This window comes from Ursus maritimus (assembly GCF_017311325.1).
Source record: "Ursus maritimus isolate PB19 chromosome X unlocalized genomic scaffold, ASM1731132v1 scaffold_X1, whole genome shotgun sequence".
Classification (NCBI taxonomy): Eukaryota; Metazoa; Chordata; class Mammalia; order Carnivora; family Ursidae; genus Ursus; species Ursus maritimus.
This window is the reverse complement of record NW_024423319.1, coordinates 119,042,060-119,057,058: the sequence shown is the minus strand read 5'-3', so window position 1 is coordinate 119,057,058 and position 14,999 is coordinate 119,042,060. Positions and strand designations below refer to the sequence as shown.

General features: G+C 39.4%; 1 long non-coding RNA gene across 3 annotated transcripts in view; it reads right to left on the bottom strand.

Annotated features, from left to right (window-relative positions):
- LOC103666322 overlaps window positions 1-14,999 on the bottom strand; it is a 457,349-nt gene that overhangs the window by 260,368 nt on the left and 181,982 nt on the right. The gene's annotated exons all lie outside the window — the stretch shown is intronic.

Genomic DNA, 14,999 nt, shown 5'->3' with positions numbered 1-14,999 from the left:
TATGCCAAGATCCCTTAGCAAGCAGGGCTAGGATTTAATTCTCGGCAGGCCGGCCCTAGAGCATCTTCTCTTGACGACTGCACCCAGCTGCCGCAGGAAGGAGTCTGAATCCCAATTCTGACGCCCCGTGACTGTGCCACGTCTGTGTGTCCCACCTCTGTGTTACCTGCAAAGCTGACAAACAGGCCTTCCATGCTTGCCTCCAAAATGGAAAGAAATCTTGAGGAGAGGGAGATCAGGGGAGACTCTTTTATAAGAACAAATCTGAAGAAAAGCTATGAACACCCAAACAGCACCCCGCCAGGGAGAATTTTCCCTTCTGCAAGACTTTGGGGAACCCTGCAGTCCTGGGGAGCATACATGCTCTGAGTTGTTGGCTGTAGATATGGTCTAGACACTTTGTTGGGATGCCGCACCCACCCAAGGGACATTTGGCACAGTTTGAAGATAACTTTGGTAGTCACAACTGGGGTGGGGTGCCAGGAGAGTGCTACGGGCATCTAGAATGGTGGGCACTACTCAACGTCCTACAATGCACAGGACAGTACCCCCTCCCAACCAAGAATGATGCAGCCCAAAATATCAATACAGATCTTCCTCAACTTACAGTGGGGGGACAGCCCAATAAAGACATCATAAATCAAAAATATCCCAAGTCAAAATGCATTTAATACACTTAAACTCCCAAACATCATAGCTTAGCCCAGCCTACCTTAAACTGCTGAGAACACTTACATTTGCCTACAGTTGGGAAAAAAACATCTCACATGAAGCCTAGCGTACAATAAAGTGCTGAATACGTTGTGTAATTTATTGAGTTGTACTAAAAGTGAACATCAGCATGGCTACATGGGTACAGAATGGTGTTAAGTGATCTGTTGTTACACTCATGATTGCATGGCTGACTGGGACCTGTGGCTCACTGCCACTGCCCAGCATCACGAGGGACCATCTGTAGTGCCAAGGTTGAGAAAGACAATCTACTCATATTAAAGCCAAATATATCAGAAATTTCGACACAGTGGACCAACTAAGGAAAAGGTCCAGGTGAATTAGCAAAATACATCTTTTCAGCGAAATTTCTGCACACTGGCAAGGAGGAAAGGTCAATAAATTAGACTCTGAGGTCTCGTCTATGACACTTCTCTATGCTCAGTTTAAAATTTGCAATATTAAAGCATGTTTAGGTTGCTTCCCATTTTAAAATGCGATCAACTGCAACTTTATTTCCCCAATACGTAGGGTAAGCAGGATATTTTTAACACAAGTAGTGTTCCAAAATGCTCTGTGTTAATGACTAGTTAAGAGCATTATACAATTATCATTTCAAAGCGTCAGCCTAATTCCCCAGGTTTGCTTGTTTGCATTTTTATTACAATGTTTTCATGTAAACTTCTGATTTAGTCTCCTTAGATAAACTTCAAATGTTATTTCTACTGTGTGTTTTCCTAGTACTCCTAAACTTTCATAAATGGTACAAATATGATTTGTTTGCAAACCAAGCACCCAGCAGAATGTCACCAAGTAATTACTCCTTTCTAATGTTGTTTGATGTTTATTTTTTTATAATGTTCATAAGAAAAACTTGTTTCTTACATATCTAATTTCTACCATATTTTGTTGGCTAAAATAATATAATGATAAGGAGGTAGGGAAAGAAGCCATATGTTTTATTTTCCTACAACAACCTGGAATATAAGCCTGCAGGGGTCAGAAATCCCCAAATCCTCTGTGCTGCTGAAACCACACTTAGAAGCTAGTGGCCAGTGAACTGTGTTTTTCCTGATTTTCAGTGGCCAGAGGTTACCGCCTTAAGAATCCCTTAGGCACATGGTGACTGAAAAAGAAACCTTTATACTTGATTTTTACCCCCCAAAGTTTCCTAAGAAAGTGTTCTGGGGGCATTATAGAATCATGATACTATCCATGTCCTCTAAAGACCAGAGGGTAACACCAGTGCAGATAATTGCGGTTGCATTTATTAATTCATTACCACCAGAAAGAACACACGTCGTGGGGACCCATGTTCATCTCTCAGTAAGAAGGTGTTAGAAAAGGTACTATAGGATACTGCACTGTGGTAGGAGATTTGAGGGAGGGTTCAGTAAACCGGGGCTTTGCCTTGATTTGGATGCTGTCAGAAAGCAGAGGTCACTGGGCATCACTGGGAATCTTGATGAATGTCATCTAGAGGACAGGAAGTGAGACGGAAGCTCTAAGTAGTAAGAAAGACGTGGTCCCTCAGATTAACCAGGGAAGTGGAATCTTTGATTCTTTCTGGGATTCAGGGGATGTATTTGTGACTGTGTTCAGACATGACTGCAGAGTGGTCATGGTTTTGTTTTGTTCTTTTTTTTTCCCTTGGCCATTGCGTTTGTAGAGTGGCCTTGTCTGAGGCTGGTATTCTATAAAACCATTTCTTTTCAACAAAAGAACACCAAGACTCAGCTGTGAACGCCAGGCTTGCTCCCAGCTGCTGCTACGGGCTGCTTTTCTCTTTCTTGATAATACTATTGCTCCACTCACACCTAAGGGGAGACTTGGTCTCCTGCTATCTAAATCCATGAAGAGTTTGCTTCCACGGGCTATCAACAACCCATCCTCCCTACTGCTTCCAAAGAAAAAAAGTCACTTCAAGACCTATGTCATTCAAAGATTTACATTAAGGCTTTAATTTGATTCTTCCCTTCTGACCGTGTATTTCTCACCTTGCTCCATTTCCTGAGGTGAGTAGGGACTCCCACAAAGAGAGGCATTGTAGGCAAGATATTTCACAGTGGCACTCACCCATTCGACTGGATGCCAGTTAGGTCTTGGGGGTTCCCTGCAAGCCTGGCTCTAACTCTTCAGTGGTTGGATTTTAGGGAGTATGAGGTAGGCAGAGAAGAGACCAGGGTTAGGTCTGAAGTAGGGAGGGCACTTGGCAGCTGGGAGCAGCGGTTATTACTAACTCATCCAGAGATGTTTCAATTATTGAACCACCTGGGAAGTTTGTTCTGGTACCCACCACTGAACATTAGCATCGCCCTTTCTTGGAGATAAACAACATTCACCTTTGAGGCTTTCTGGCATCAAGAATGACAGGAAAGATTTTATTTGTTTCTATTTTGTTAAAGAATGAGCCCATTCAAGTAGGCATTCCTTTACAATATGTTTGTCTTTGTATATTATCCTTCCCAATATAGTTGGTTTAAATGTTTTAAAGAACGAAGACAAAGATGAAATATTTACAGATGTGTTTTAAAGATCTTAAAGTTCTCTTTTGCCTATAAAGATACATCTGATTTTTTTAAAGATATAATGCCTCCAGTCATGACTAAATGCATAGCACATTCAGACATATTTACTAACTTGGAGATTAATAAGTTGGCTAATAGTTAATTAATTGAGTCAAACAACTTTTTTAAAAATGCAGTCATTTCAACAACAAAAAAAGAGCAGTCCGGTAGCAGCGAAGTCCAGTGTAGATGGGGATGTTACTGGTTAAGATCTTCTGCCACATTAGGAATTCCAACTACCTAGACACTGACCAACCTACCACTAATCTTATTCCTTTTGGTTGAAAATGCAGTTGGTTTTTTTTAAACTAATATTAGCTATCAGTTGTTTTAATTGTTCGATTTTTTAAAATTTAAAATCATTATTCATAGCAGCATTGTCCACAATAGCTGAATTGTGGAAGGAGCCGAGATGCCCTTTAACAGATGACTGGATTAAGAAGACGTGGTCCATATATACAATGGAATATTACTCAGCCATTGGAAAGAACGATTGCACAACATTTGCAGCAACATGGACGGGACTGGAGGAGATTATGCTAAGTGAAATAAGTCAAGCAGAGAAAGACAATTATCATATGATTTCACTCATTTATGGAACATAAGAAATAGGAAGATTGGTAGGGGAAGGAAGGAAAGAATGAAGGGGGGGTAAACAGAAGGGGGAATGAACAATGAGAGACTATGGACTCTGGGAAACAAACTGAGGGCTTCAGAGGGGAGGGGGCAGGGGGGAATGGGATAGACTGGTGATGAGTATTAAGGAGGGCATGTATTGCATGGTGCATTGGGTGTTACACGCAAGTAATGAATCATGGAACATTACATCAAAAACTAGGGATGTACTGTATGGTGAATACCATAACATAATAAAAAAATTATTATAAAAAATAAAATAAAATAATTATTGCCCAGACACAATATTTCTTAAATATTAACTAAGGTTAAGCAATTATTTATTAAGTTAAGAAAGTTCCCTTTTTAAGGTCATTTTTACCAATGAGTTCATGCCAACAGAATTAAAGTTCATTCTGATTACACATCAGACAGTAGGGTAAAGGATTTCTCAGTCACTTATGCTGCCCTAGCCTTTTGAAACATTAAGAATTTTTGCTAAAGAATTCTTAACTTTTATTCTAAAAGACTTTAGAACTTACAAAAGAATCACAAGATGTATACAAAGTATTTCCATGTACCCTGAGAAAAAGTCACCAACTGAAAACACTTTGCCCCATTTGCTTATTATCTGTTTTCTGAATCATCTGTTTTAAAGTAACTTGCTGACACAATACCTCTTACCCTACACACTTCAAACTATGTTTTCTGAAAAGAGCATGATTATCAAATTGAAAAAATTTAATACTGATGTATTATTATTTTTGCTTTATTTAGATTTCAGCAATAATATTCTGTATGGAAATTTTTCCCCCTGGCCCACTGTGTTAACTTGTGTTTACTTTTCATGTCTGTTTTCTTTGACGTGAATGACACTGGCATTTTCCAAAAGTACAGGACCATTGTTTTTTAGGATGCTCTCAATTTGGGTTGGCCTGATGCTTCCTCATGATTAAATTCAGGTTATGCACTTTCTGGCAGAAATGTCAAAGAAGTAAAGTTGTGTCCTTCTCAGGGCATGACATCAGGAGCAACGTGGCATTTTGTCCCACTGTTGGTGGTGATTAAAAAAAAATAAGAATTTTCTTTTAATGAGGTTTATTAATATTGCTTTTTGCCCATATTGTGAAAACAGACACTTACTGACTTTATAAAAGTAGAGTGACTTGCATGGCATGACTCATGCCTTACAATCTACATCTCCATTGCATTTCTTTTCTACTTCCCTAGAACAAGTTGGTTCTGCCATTTACTTTCATTCCCTTGAACAGAATGGGAACGAATAAACAGATTGACACAGACTGTTGTCAGTGTGGTGATGACTACAACCGAGAACAGGTCTACAAAAATATCCAGCTCGTTCAACTTTCCATAAGAAAGCCTGCCTGGGTCCAACATGCCAAAAGCAATCAGGCTTAAAGGATATTTTTAGAAATTGATTATTTTAGCTTATTTCTGAAAGGAGACTAGCTGCCACAATGGAATACACATTAAACAATGCAATAACGACCTCAAATTTAGAGCCAGCTGCACTAAAAATGGAAAACAAAATCCTGCCCATAGATAGTCATTTTGCAAAGACCAATGAGAAAATCGTGGGACTGTGGAGTCATTTGGTCCTGCTCTCCAACCACTATGTGGCAGAGCTAAACATAAAACCCTTCCCCAAGATTTTTCTATACCCATTGCCTAAGTATCTCCCAGAAAGGAATTTTCAGAGCTTCGACTGGAAACTGCTTCCAGAGTCTGGGGATACTTCTAGAGATGAGAATATAATTTGGGGAACCTGAAACCTCTCCCTTCATATTTGTTCTTGTCTCAATCTGTGAAAAAGTAAGAACAATTGGTCATTCCTAAAAAACATGGAGGTGGGAACCCATGGTGGGGGAGTAGGCAAGGGGCCAGAGAGGGGAGTCCAATCCACTGACTTTTTATTTGGAGAAATTTTCTTTAATCCCTATAAAATTCTCACTAGAAACCTCTGGATCCTCTATTATAACCTTAATGAAAACAGGATATGTCTTTCCCACTGCTGTCTTCCTAAATCCCAACAGTGTTGGAAACATTGTACTTTTTTATCAATAAATGTTGAATGAATGCACCAATAAATAAAAGTCTTATTTTGTATTCTAACAGTATTATTTGTGGTCACTCACATTATAATTTTATCATACTATATTAACATACTCATTTTTCCCTTTTGTCAATACATTATTCATCCTATCATCACTCATTTTTCATCTATAGATGATATTAAACACACTATCTGTACAGTATGGGATTTAATATGTGAATGGAAAACAGAAATAATCAAGTGATTGGCTCTGAATTGTAGATCAGTGTTCAGATATTCTAGTCAGCGTCTGCTACACAAGAAGCAAACACAGAATTTCAGCAGCATGCGATAATCAGCATTTACTAGCTCACAAGTCTGTGGGTTGATGGGAATTTGGCTGATCTAGATTGGATTCCGGAAGGTGTTTCTGCTGATTTCGGCTGTGCATGTTTGTAAGTCTGGTAGCCAGCGAGCTTGAGCTTGTCTTTCAAGCCTCATTACATCATGTCTACTAATATTCCATTGGTCAAAACAAGTCATAGGCCAAATCTAACATCAATAGCACGGGCAAGTATGTCGCCCACAACAAAAGCAAAGGTAGGGAATGAATATATCTAGAAAATAATCTAACTCCTGACACCCTACCAACCCTCCTAGTTTTTTTTTTCCCCACTTGTGAACTACAGAATTAAACTTTGATTTTTCCAAAATATTATATTCTCTCTAACCTCCAGCCTCTTACACATGCTGTCCCTCTGCCTAGAATAACCTCCCACAATTTCCTCTTATGCCATAAGCCCGTCTCTATCATTTGCCAGGCTAACACCTACTCATTCTTCCAAACTATTTTATTCTAGAAGCATCTCTAGATCCCAGAATCCAAGAACGCTGCGAGCCCCAGATCTTTCCATATATCCCCATATCCCCTATGTTTCCCCCATGGCACCTACCATATGTTAGAAAATCGCCTATTTCTCTCTTTTCCCACATGACCATCTCTGTGAGGGCAGATTCCATCCCTTTTATTCATCTTTGTGCCCCCAGTCCCTAGATTAGTCCCTGACATAAGTAAACACTCTGCAGATGTTTATTGGATGAATACTTTGGATATAGTTACTCATCCTTTGTGAAACATCAACACTGACCATACTACACGAACATATACTACCTACTGACATTTTCTCTTTATCCACTTTTTTCTTATTATGGTTAAAAAGTGAAAATCATTTTTATGGAGAACTATAAGCTCAAACACATGAGTTCTGATTCAATCTGAGCAACGTGCCCCATTCATCTGCAGATGACCTGATGTTCACTGGAATTTTCGTAACACAAAAAATGAACTATTTGGACCAAAACTATCCTAGACATTGTAGTTTGAACCCTCTGTGGGCGAGAATATATTTTTATACTTAAATAATATTCCTGGGGCACCTGGATGGCTCAGTCAATTAAGCATCTGACTCTTGATTTGGGCTCAGGGGTCATGGGATTGAGCCCCATGTCAGGCTTTACACTCAGTGGGAGTCTGCTTGAAACTGTCTCTCTCCATCTCCCTCTGCCCCTCCCCTCCTCTCTCTCTCAAATAAATAAATCTTTGGTAAAAAAATACTCTTATTACATGGGGAGATTGACTACTCCAAATTGGACTCTATTCAAGCAAGTAACTTTCCTCCTTCTAAAGCTCATCCCTAACAAAACCCCTAGAACAAAATGTCTCCCGATGACTGAACGTTTAAATAATTGCTTGTAGCAAATCAATTGTTGCCTGCTAATATAAATACAGTATACATTTTCATGGTCCTTTGTAAAAATATGAGCTTCGCATGCAGATTTACAGCCTTCTAGACTACATGTGAAGGGTTTGTCTATTTAGCATCATTGCTGAAAATAATCACTTCATCGTAAATCCATTCATCAAAACTAAACCAATTTTGTCTCTCCACTAGAATGTATCCATTTCCCCAATACATTTTGGTAAGTTCAATGAACATTAAATTCACAATGGCAGTGATTCTCAGAGAGAACATTTAGCAGTAAATTCTCGAAAGTGTTTACTTAGACTTACAATATGATGATCTAGAACACTTTGAAAAGGACTGTTAAGAGGATTTCAACAATCCACTGTGCCTTCCAATCAATAACTAATTCATCGCTACCAAATGGCTTCTTCAGCACAGAGCCACAAAAGAATCAATGGGATGGAATGTCTACTGCAGTGTCTCCATATATTCACTTAGCTTTGTAGAAAACAGTGAGAGGCTGGGAGACATCATCAATGAGTTCTAACAAGCACAACTAAAGATTACTTACCGTGATGCCTATGACTATTTCTTGTACCTTTAGTTCTAATTTGATGATATCTGGAGACATTCTGGTTGGCAAATCACGGAAGGGCAATGCCACTGGTATCCAGTGCGTAGTGGTCAGGGACCCTGCTTAACATCCTACAGTGAATGCCCAGGACCGCACCCCCACTGCACGCAACAAACATTATCCAGTCCATATGTCAACAGCGCTAAGACTGAGAAGCCTTACCTTATAGAAAGTTAGTAGATGAAGAGTCTAGAACTGTAGAACTATGCTACCTAGTATGGCAGCCACTAACCATATATGACTATTGAGCCCCTGAAATATGGCAATTCCAAATTGAGATGTGCTATTAGTGAAAAACACGCTCCAGATTTCAAAGACAGCATGAAAGAAAGAAAGTAGAATATCCTAATACCTTCATAGTGATTAGATTCCGAAATGAAAATATTTTGGTTACATCGGACTAAATAAAACACAGTATTAAAATTAATTTCACCTCTTTTGTTTTACTTTGAAAAATGTCTATCAGAAAATGTACAATTACGTGTGTGGCTCTTGTTACACGTCTTTTTGGACACCACTAGGCTAGGAATTCCTTCTGCTTCCCTGATGACACACTGTCTCTACCTATGAAATGCACATTTCAGTAAGTGGAGTCTCAAATTAATTTAAATATAAAAAGCAGCCAGTTGCTATGTTACATAAGGCGAATATAAGTGCCAAGGTATTTAATCAAATCAGAGATACATGTGCAGTGAGATGCAGCTTCCTTATTTACACTGATTTACAAAACTGGTCAGAGATGGAAAAAATAGAGTCATCGGGCTGTATTTTTTTCTTTATGTCCAAATAGTTAGGAATAATTCAGTAGCAAAATGTCCTACAGATCAGACTCCAGGGAAGATAGCAGAGTAGGAAGATCCTACCTCAGCTCATCCCATGGATACAGCCAGGTAACACCCACATCAGTGTAAATAACCAAGAAAATGCCCCAAAGACCGACAGAACAAACTCCACAACTAAATGTAGAAGAGGCCACGCTGAAGAGGGTTGGAAGGTAGAGATGTGGTAGGGAGCTAAACTCCACTGGTCTGGCCACCTGACGGAGACAGCCATGGGCATGGAGAGGGATGAGAAACAGACTATCACACCAGGGGGCCTGCAAGGGGAAGAGGAATTCCCATAGTATTTGGCTTTGAAAATTGGAGGGGCCAAATTTTGAGAGTTCTTAGAACCAGTGGGACTTAAAGCCTGAAATTTTAAAAACCAGCAGGCTCAGCTCTGGGAGAGCCAGGAGGGTTACAGGAAGCTGAGTCCCTGTCCTTACAGAGACAGCCCCCTCCTGCAGCAGACCAGCATGGACCTTGCTGGCATCACACCTTACCCCTCATTCTCCTGTCCCCTCCAATACACCCTTGGCCAGAGCCCATCCAAAGCAGCACCACAAGGCTGCACTGTGTAAGCAGCCCAACAATGGCCAGCACCACTCCAAACTGCCTCCTGCCCCAGCAAGAGGGGAATATAACTACACACACTAGTCCCACTGCAACCCCAGCAGTAGCCTAGGGGCAGCCATTGGGTCTGACTGTGACCCATGCCCACCAATGAAAGCTTCTCAGGGGACAACACAGAGAAAGCACCTTGCAGTTCAGTGCTACTGCAGCTCTGATAAACACATGGTTTGACTCAACTCAAGCTCACGGTGGCCCCAGACTAGCCTACTAAACAACACAGGGACCAAACCCTGCCCACAGCAGTCAAAGGGAGTCCAGATGACTGGACTGAAGGCAAATGCAGCTCAGCCACAAGAGTAGGGCACATGTAACAAATATAGGAGACACCTCTGACGTGCCAGGCTCTGGTGAACAGGGGACACTGCACAGCAGGGCATTACAGGATCGCTTCTTCATAAGGCCGCTTCTTTCAAGAGCAGGAGACACACCTGACTACTTTCCTAACACAGAGAAACACACACAGAGCTAGACAAAATGAAGAGACAAAGGAACATGTCCCCAGTGAAAGAACAAAACAAAATCACAGCAAGACAACTAAATGAAATGAAGATAAGTAAAAACAACCATAAAACAAGTAATACAATGGCAATAAGTACATACCTCTCAAGAGCTACTTTGTGGGTAAATGGACTAAACACTCCAATCAAAAGACACAGGGTGACGGAATGGATAAAAAAGCAAGACCCATTTGTATGCTACCTACTGGAGACTCATTTCACAACTAAAGACACCAGCAGATTGAAAGTGAAGGGATGAAAAAGCATCTATCATGCAAAGCGAAGTGATAAGAAAGCATGGGGAGGAATACTTAAATCAGACAGAAGAGACTTTAAAACAAAGACTGTAACAAGAGACAACGTAAGCCACTTCTAACCATAAAGGTAACAATCCAACAGCATGGGAGCACACAAATACATAAAGCAACTAAGAACCAACATAAAGGAAGTAATCGATAGTAATACAACAACAGCAGGGGACTTTAACACCCCACTTAAATCAATGGATAGATCACCCAAACAGAAAATCAACAAGGAAACAATGATTTTGAATGACACACTGGACCAGATGGATCTAAAAGACATATTCAGAACATTCAATCCTAAAACAGCAGAACACACATTCTTTTTGAGTGCACATGGGACATTCTCCAGAAGAGATCACATATCAGGCCACAAAACAAGCCTCAATAAATTAAAAAAGCTTAAACGTATACCATTCATCTTTTCTGACCATAACACTATGGAACTGGAAATCAACCACAAGAAAAAGTCCAGAAAGAGCATAAGTAATACATGGAGGTTAAATAACATGCTACTAAATAATGAATGGTTCAACCAAGAAATCAAAGAAGAAATTAAAGAATACATGGAGACAAATGAAAAGGAAAACAAAAGTTCCAAAGTCTTTGGGATGCAGCAGAAGCAGTTCTAGGAGGGAAGTTTATAGCAAGAGAGGCCTACCTCAAGAAGCAAGAAAAATTGCAAATAAACAAACTAAACTTACACCTAAAAGAGCTAAAAAAGAACCCATACCTGCAGAAGGAACGAAATAATAAAAATGAGAGCAGAAATAAATGAAATAGAAACTAAAAAAAAAAAAAAAAAAAAAAAAAAAAAAAAACAATAGAAAAGATCAATAAAACTGGGAGCTGGTTCTTTGAAAAGATCAACAAAATTCATACACCTTCAGTCAGACTCATCAAAAAAGAAAAAGAAGATAAACAATATCAGACATGAAAGAAGAGAAATAACAACTGACATCACAGAAATAAAGAGGATTATCAGAGATTACGAAAAATTATATGCCAACAAATGGACAACCTAGAAGAAATGGATAAATTCCTAGAAATATATAACCTCCCAAAACTGAATCAGGAAGAAATAGAAACTTTGAACAGACCCATTACCAGCAATGCAATCAAATCACTAATCAAAACACTCACGACAAACAAAACTCCAGACAAGATGGCTTCACAGGTGAATTCTACTTCTCAAACTATTCCAAAAAACAGAAGAGGAAGGAAAGCTTCTAAATTCATTCTATAAGGCCAGCATTACCCTGATATCAAACCCAGATAAAAACACCATGAAAAAAGAGAACTATAAGCCAAAGTCCCTGATGACTATAGATACAAAAGTCCTCAACAAAATATTAGCAAACTGAATCCAACAATACTTTTTAAAAAAATTATTCACCACAATCAAGTGAGATTTATTCCTGGGATATAAGGGTGGCTCAATATTTGCAAATCAATTAACATAATACATTACATCAACAAGGTAAAGGATAAAAACCAAAAAATTTTTTCAACAGATGCAGAAAAGGCATCAGACACAGTACAACATCTATTCATGATAGAAAAAAAAAATCCTCAGCAAAGTAGGTTTAGAGGGAAAATACCTCAACATAATAAAGGCCATATATGAAAAATGCACAGTGAATGAACATCAGACTCAATGGTAAAAAACTAAAAGCTTTACCCTAAGATCAGGAACAAGACAAGAATGTCTACTCTTACCACTTCCAATCAACATAGCACTGGAAGTCCAGCCACAGCAATCAGACAACAAAAACAAATACAAGGCATCCAAATCAGTATGGAAAAGGTAAAACTTTCGTTATTTGCAGATGACATGATACTACATATACAAAACACTAAAGACTCCACCAAAAAATTTCTGGAAGTAATAAATGAATTCACTAATGGTGCAAGATACAGAATCAATGTACAGAAATCCATTGCATTTCTTTTTCTTTTTTCTTTTTTTTTTTTGGCCCATACGAGTGGTTTTCTTTATTTTGTAGACCTGCATAATGGACTCATTATTTATTTTTAATTTTAGGATAAAGCTTTGTAATTTAAAATTCTAGTTTAATAAATCCTCTCCCCCCCACCTTTTTTTAAATGTTTTTTTATTATGTTAGTCACAATACAGTATATCCCTGGTTTTTTATGTAAAGTTCGATGATTCATTAGTTGCATATAACAACCAGTGCACCATGCAATATGTGCCCTCCTTACTACCCATCATCAGTCTATTCCATTCCCCCACCACCCTGCCCTCTGAAGCCCTCAGTTTGTTTCTCAGAGTCCATAGTCGCTCATGCTTCATTCCCTTCAGATTACTCCCCCTTTCTTTATCCCTTTCCTCCCCTACTGATCTTCCTAGTTCTTAGGTTCCATAGATGAGAGAAATCATATGATAGTTGTCTTTCTCTGCTTGACTTATTTCACTTAGCATTATCTCCTCCAGTGACGTCCATGTTGCAGCAAATGTTGAGAACTCGTTCTTTCTGATAGCTGAGTAATATTCCATTGTATATATGGACCACAACTTCTTAATCCATTCATCTGTTGAAGGGCATCTCGGTTCCTTCCACGATTTAGCTATTGTGGACAATGCTGCTATGAACATTGGGGTGCATATGGCCCTTCTCTTCACTACGTCTGTATCTTTGGGGTAAATACCCAGTAGTGCAATGGCTGGGTCATAGGGTAGCTCAATTTTTAACTTTTTAAAGGACCTCCACACTGTTTTCCAGATTGGCTGTACCAACTTGCATTCCCACCAACAATGTAGGAGGGATCCCCTTTCTCCAAATCCTCTCCAGCAATTGTTGTTTCTTGCCTTGTCAATTTTTGCCATTCTAACTGGCGTAAGGTGGTATCTCAGTGTGGTTTTGATTTGAATTTCCTTGATGGCTAATGATTTTGAACATTTTTTCATGTGTCTGTTAGCCATTTGTATGTCTTCATTGGAAAAGTGTCTGTTCATATCTTCTGCCCATTTTTTGATTTGTTTATTTGTTTCTCGTGTATTGAGTTTGAGAAGTTCTTTGTAGATCTTGGATACCAGTCCTTTATCTGTAGTGTCATTTGCAAATATATTCTCCCATTCCGTGGGCTGCCTCTTAGTTTTTCTGACTGTTTCCTTGGCTGTGCAGAAACTTTTAATCTTGATGAAGTCCCATAAATTCATTTTATCTTTTGTTTCTCTTGCCTTTGGGGATGTGTCATGAAAAAGGTTGCTTTGGCCGATGTCGTAGAGGTTGCTGCCTATGTTCTCCTCTAGGATTTTGATGGATTCCTGTCTCACATCGAGGTCTTTCATCCATTTGGAGTTTATTTTTGTGTATGGTGTGAGAGAGTGGTCAAGTTTCATTCTTTTGCATGTAGCTGTCCAATTTTCCCAGCACCATTTATTGAAGAGACTGTCTTTTTTCCACCGGATGTTTTTTCCTGCTTTATCAAAGATTAGTTGCCCAAAGAGCCGAGGGTCCATTTCTGGGTTCTCTATTCTGTTCCATTGGTCTATGTGTCTGTTTTTGTGCCAGTACCATGCTGTCTTTGTGTTCCGATCCATGAGCATGGAACATTTTTCCATTTTTTGTGTCTTCCTGAACGTCTTTCAAGAGTGATTTATAGTTTCTAGAATATAGATCCTTTATGTCTCTGGTTAAGTTAATTCCAGGGTAACGTATGGTTTTGGGTGCTATTATAAATGGGATGGGTTCCCTAATTTCTCCTTCTTCAGTCATATTATTCGTGTATAGAAATGCAACTGAGGGGCACCTGGGTGGCACAGCGGTTGGGCATCTGCCTTCGGCTCAGGGCGTGATCCCGGCATTATGGGATCGAGCCCCACATCAGGCTCCTCCGCTATGAGCCTGCTTCTTCCTCTCCCACTGCCCCGGCTGGTGTTCCCTCTCTCGCTGGCTGTCTCTATCTCTGTCGAATAAATAAATAAAATCTTTAAAAAAAATGCAACTGATTTCTGAGCATTGATTTTGTATCCCGCCACATTACTGAATTGCTCTATAACTTCTAATAGTTTGGGAGTGGATTCTTTTGGGTTTTCCATATAGAGTATCATGTCATCTGCGAAGAGAGACAGTTTGACTTCCTCTTTGCCGATTTGGATACCTTTGATCCCTTTTTGTTGTCTGATTGCTGTGGCAAGGACTTCTAGTACTATATTGAATAATAGTGGCGAGAGTGGGCATCCTTGTCGTGTTCCTGATCTTAAGGGAAAGGCTTTCAGCTTTTCCCCATTGAGAATGATATTCGCTGTAGGCTTTTCAGAGATGGTCTTTATGAGATTGAGGAATGTACCCTCTATCCCTACACTCTGAAGGGTTTTAATCAGGAAAGGATGCTGTATTTTGTCAAATGCTTTTTCTGCATCTATTGAGAGAATCATATGATTTTTGGCTTTTTCCTTC